This window comes from Lissotriton vulgaris, chromosome 3_1 (genome assembly GCF_964263255.1).
Source record: "Lissotriton vulgaris chromosome 3_1, aLisVul1.2, whole genome shotgun sequence".
Lineage (NCBI taxonomy): Eukaryota > Metazoa > Chordata > Amphibia > Caudata > Salamandridae > Lissotriton > Lissotriton vulgaris.
The window spans coordinates 1,094,862,809-1,094,868,375 of record NC_141689.1 but is presented as its reverse complement, the minus strand read 5'-3'; the positions used below and the strand labels follow the sequence as shown (position 1 = coordinate 1,094,868,375).

The 5,567-nt window shown below is 43.6% G+C and overlaps 1 long non-coding RNA gene across 1 annotated transcript; it reads left to right on the top strand.

Annotated features, from left to right (window-relative positions):
* Positions 1-1,032: 1,032 nt before the first annotated feature.
* On the top strand, positions 1,033-1,876 carry LOC147727477 (uncharacterized). Its single transcript, XR_015309485.1, has 3 exons — positions 1,033-1,080; positions 1,171-1,273; positions 1,817-1,876. It is a non-coding gene; the product is annotated as an uncharacterized LOC147727477 (long non-coding RNA).
* Positions 1,877-5,567: the final 3,691 nt, after the last annotated feature.

Below are 5,567 nucleotides of genomic sequence, written 5' to 3'. Positions count from 1 at the left end.
AAGAATCTAAGAAACTTCCTAGTGAGAGCTAAGCCATCTGAGCCTCCTGGCCCTACCCAAAGGAGTATCATGGGAACCAATCCTATTTTGGGTAGTCACAGATGTGGTGGCTGCCACGCCTGTGACCAGGTTATCTGTACCCCTGAGTTTAAATGGGGAAAAAGAAACATCAATTTTAAAGAAATTACCAACTGCAGGACCAATAATGTGGTGTATTTACTTACCTGCCCTTGTTCTAAGGGCTATGTAGGGGAAACAGGTAGAGAATTCCGCACTTGGTTTTCAGAGCATAAATCCTGCATTAGAAACTCCCGGCTGGGAGCACCTCTTGTTACACATTGGAAAGACCTGGGACACAAAATTGAAGATCTCAGGTGGCTCATTCTTGAACACATCCACTGTCCTCAGGATGGCAATTCGGATGCACTGCGGAGCAAAAGGGAAGTATATTGGATTTTCGTTCTTGAGACGGCTGTTTCAGGACTCAATGAATCCATGGGAAAATGCGATTCATTAAGTATATTTATTTTTCCCAGCATCTTTGAGTGTCCTATGATTAGTGTTTGTTGATGAGTATATATATTCGCCTAGTGCTGTTTCTTATGGCGTGATATTGAACCTTTTAGTCAGATTTTCACTGCTTTTTTTTATCTTCCTTTATTGTTCTTCCTTTTGTCACTCCTATTTATGGAATCGTTTTTGGTATGTCTTTAAAGTGCAGCGTTCTTATTTATCACTTATTGGAAATTTCCGACTAGGTTTGCTATTTAAAAATATTCTTTTTCCTTCTAGCCCGCTCTCTCTGGCCACTTCTTACCTTCGTAGTCTATCGCCGAGTTATCGGCTTCTTTGGGAACAAAAATACTACAATGGCGGCATTTTCCCTATCTCTACTTCCGACTCGATAGAGTTTACCACTCTAGCGCTGGGTGTGTCTAATCTTATCTTACTCAGGTGAGACATATTATACCGCCTCTTCGCGTTATTTATGCGCGTCTGAGCTTAAACGTACCTCTCCCATTTCGGTTTAGAAGGTGACCCGTTTGGCCCACATCCCGAGATCTCCGCCTTGTCTGGAAAGTAAGTTTCTTATTTTTGGACTAGCCCTTTTTTTAACTACTTTCATCCCCTTGGCCGGTGGGTTACATTGTTCGTTTCATATTTGTGCAGGACTATCCTTGAAGCGCAAATTCGTCCCCCACCCGGCTGGGTCCTGTGGGTGTAGTGCTTATCGGCACACCGACACTCTTTCCATCTCTTGATTCATCCAAAGGTAAACGTTAGTAAATGTTCCTACGGCCTTTAGCTATACGTTTGTAGCTGTTGTTAATATATTATATTGGAGAAATGTGCATGGGAACTATTCTCTGGTCGACGGCCATTATTAAAATAAGATAAAAACTTGTGATTTGGCTCCTGCTTAGCTCACTCCTTTTGCATATACTTTTAAATACAGGCAATTCTATATTCCCTTTCCTTCTTTATTTTAGAAAATCTCTCGTAAAAATGCGGTCTCGCTGGCCATACATATCAGGATGGCTACGCTTTCATCTGTCACTTTTTACATTGTTCCCCCAAACACTCGGGTGAGCATTTTCTGCCGGCGGGCTACTGTTGTTTGGCTATAACTTAACATTAAAGTGTATAGATTTGTTGTATGTAGATAGATTAGCGAGTGGGTACTTTCCTTTGCGAGGCGAATTTTCTACAGCCTTACCACCGAGTTGTTCCGCCTTGGTTGTCCCTATTTCAGAAATTTTGGAGCATTCTTGCATTTCATGGTCATTTATATCTCTCCTTTTTTTTCTATATTCAGTTCAGAGAGATCTCTATGTCTGTCGCCATCTAATGTGGAACCTGCTGTTATAAGCCCTGAATGGTTTACATGGCTGATTAATTTCGTCCCTCCGGTATGTATGCCTTTAGTCTTGCCGATTTCGATTCTGAAATATCAGGCCTATCAACCCCTTCCCCTCCCCTTGGGATAACTGAAACAGGCTTTGGCCTATCCCCTCTTTTGCAAGTCACCCCTATATAGTATACGATATTTCTTGTTCCCTATTAGATAGTTGTCTTTTCGGATGTATGTGAACTGGGTGTAGCTAGACTTTATTATGTCTTATGTACATAAAATGTTTTTATTGTCCTTTGTTGTTCTGGGCTGACATTTTATGAATTATATATGTCGATATATTTACTGAAGTAATTAATCTCTTTTTTATAAATATATATATATATATATATATACTTGACAATAAAATGATCTAATATCACCAACAGTTCTGTGGGCAATTGTGTATATTGGAACCTATTGGTCCATTAGAATAATGGGAACTTCTCTTACATGTTACTATATTTATTCCTAACTGAAACCTGGATTCAAGCAGAATCTGCACTCGAAATAGGACTTGCCTGCCCAAAGGGCTTTAATATCCTACATAATCCAAGGCCTAAGGGCAGAGGAGGAGGGGTTGGAATGATCTACAAGGAAGAACTGCATTTCGCCTCAATAAAAGTGGAAGAGGTTAGTGGGCTAGAGCTCATGGGTTTCTCGTTACAGGAACCCAAAGGTAGCCAGCTCACTGGATTGATTTGTTATAAACCACCTGGGAGCGTCACCCGTTATCAAGACGCCCTGGATATTATTACCAACCTTTCCCTAGTAGAATGATCATCCTTGGTGATTTTAATTTGTGGGAGAATGCCTCCTTGGGTAACCATTTAAGAGAACTGACACACACCTGTGCCAGCCTAAATCTGCAATAACTGGTTAAAGTCCCAACTCACCAAGGGGGTCATATACTTGACCTGCTTTTTGCCAATGCCTTGGAGACCGAGGTTCTGAGTGTCACACTTCAGAACTGGACTGACCATTACTTAGTATCATTTCAAGCCCTACTCCCAGAACATACGGGACAAGCCAAGACACCTGTGGCATTTAGGGTGGGAAGAGAATGGGCGAAGCTGGGTAGGTCAGGGGCCACACTAACATCACCACCAGACAGCCTCTTCTGCTCGTCCGCATCAGTGAAGACTAACTACAACATCTATCAGAATTATATCATGAGTGCATTGGATCAAATAATCCTGATAAAAAAAATCAAAATAAGAAATAAAACATCAACACCATGGTATAATGATGAATTGAGACATCTACGTCTGCTGTGTAAGAAGGCGGAAAGGAAATGGAGGAAGGGCTATTTAGAGGGAGACAGGCTTGAGTTGAGTGCAGCACAGACTGCGTATAAACAACGGATCCTAGGCTGTAAGGCCCACTTTTATGCCAATTCCGTCTTGCACACCCCTAATGGGACTAGAGAACTTTTTAAGATAGTCAGAGATCTGTCAGCTCCAACATGTCTGAGCACCAAAGTGGTGGCTTCCCAGGAATTATGCAATGATATTGCTCTGCACTTCCTGGATAAAGTGGGAAAGATTGTTAGATCACTTGAGGTGCATAATACCGACACCCACCCCCAAGGACCAATGGAGACGGAGGGGGCCCGAGCCAATTATACATTCTTGATGGCTTTCAGCCTCTCTCTGACTCCACTTTCAGTGAGGTAGTGCAAAATATATCCTCAGGATCCCACTCTGACCCATTGCCACAGAAAATATGGAAAACCTATGGCCGGGAAACTCTTCCCTGGCTTAGACAGATATGTAATCAGTCATTGGAAACAGGAACTGTCCCGGGGGAATGGAAAAACGCGGTGGTGACACCACTGATTAAAAAACCTTCTCTAGACCCCACAAATCCAGTCAACTTTCGCCCAATCTCGCTGCTCCCCTTTCCTATCAAAATCTTGGAGAGGGTTGTAAGCAGGTCCTTGTCAGACTTCTTTGAGGAACATCACGTGTTGGACAAGGATCAGTTTGGGTTTCGGCCAGCGCACGGGACGGAGTCTGCTCTCCTGACTATGCTGGACAACCTACGAATGAGGGCCGACATCGGGAATGGTGCAGTACTGGTACTTCTCGATATGTCAGCCGCATTCAACACGGTAAGCCACTCAATCCTATTAGAGAGACTGGAAAATATGGGGGTCAGGGGTAAAGCCTTGCAATGGTTTGGCTCCTATCTGACAGATAGAGAACAGACAGTTTCTATGGCACCTTTCACCTCCTGCAAGACGCCGGTCACTCATGGGGTGCCTCAGGGTTCTGCTATTAGCCCTGTTCTCTTTAATGTCTATTTACAGCCGCTGTTCTCCATCATCAAATCGTTCGGGGTTGACTTAGTCAGGCAGTTCCCCCTTGAGCAATTCCAAGAGTGTATGCGCCACACCGCGGATTGGCTGCGGAGGAACTCCCTGCAGTTCAATAGAGGAAAAAATGAAGTGCTCTACTGTTCCCCTGCAAGGCCGACTATCTACTCCCCATTGGATTTAAGACTCACTCCTGAGGAAGACCCATTGACCCCGGCCAATACAGTACGGAACCTGGGGGTCCTAATTGACAAAAACCTCCAGATGGAGTTGCAGGCATCCAAGACTGCTAATGTTTGCTTTGGTCTGTTGCGCCTGCTCCGTCGAATACTCCCCATGTTGCCAAAGGAATTGTGCGCTATGGTGGTAAACAGCACAGTGCTGAGCAGACTGGACTATTGTAACTCTCTATATTTAGGAGCCCCCCGGTACATCTTTCAGGGGCTGCAAAGAGTCCAGTCTGCGGCAGCAATATTGGTACTGGGTCTGCAACGTGACTCTTCTTCCACCTCCGCACTGAGGCAGTTCCATTGGCTACCAATTAGAGAAAGGGTTCTATTCAAATCACTCTGCCAGGTGTTTAGGGCCTTACACGAGATTGGGCCAATCATATTACAGGAAAAATTTTCCTGGTATCTCCCTCAGAGACAGCTCCGGTCCTCGGGTACCGGTCTGCTGGCAGTCAGAAAATGTAAACGCTCCCGGATGGGGGGGGGGGGGGGCTTTCAGTGTGGTAGGGGCACAGTTATGGAACAAGATACCACAAATGATTAGACAGAGTGTCTCATTAATCGAATTTAGGAAAGGCCTGAAAACTTGGCTTTTCCCAAAACTCTGATCTATGTTTCCATTTCTTTCCTCATCAACCAGCAGACCAAGTATCTGGATATTTGAAAGCGCCAGAATACCCGTAGGATGACAGTAGCGCTAGAGAAGTATAGATACAATACAATACAACATACACGTTTTAATAAATAATAAATCTTTATTTTGGAAATCGTGGCGACAACGAGGATTGATTTGGGTGCACCAATTATACAGTCAAGATGAGATTATACCCTTTGCACAAGCTAGTACTGTTTTTGACTTTCCCTCAACTTTCTGTTCCAAATATTCTCTCTTAACACAAGCTGTCCAATTAGCTCACTTACAACATCCCATATTACCACTCCTTCTGAGTCTACTCATGCAGATAAATTGCGTTCCTTATCACTTCAAGAATCTCAGGCTTCCACTATGTATAAACTTATACACACCTCACCTATTCTAAGAAATAAAACTAAGACAGAATTATTATGGGAAAAGGAACTTGACACCTCTTGGCCCGTGGATTTTTGGGATAAAATATGGCTTAAAGGT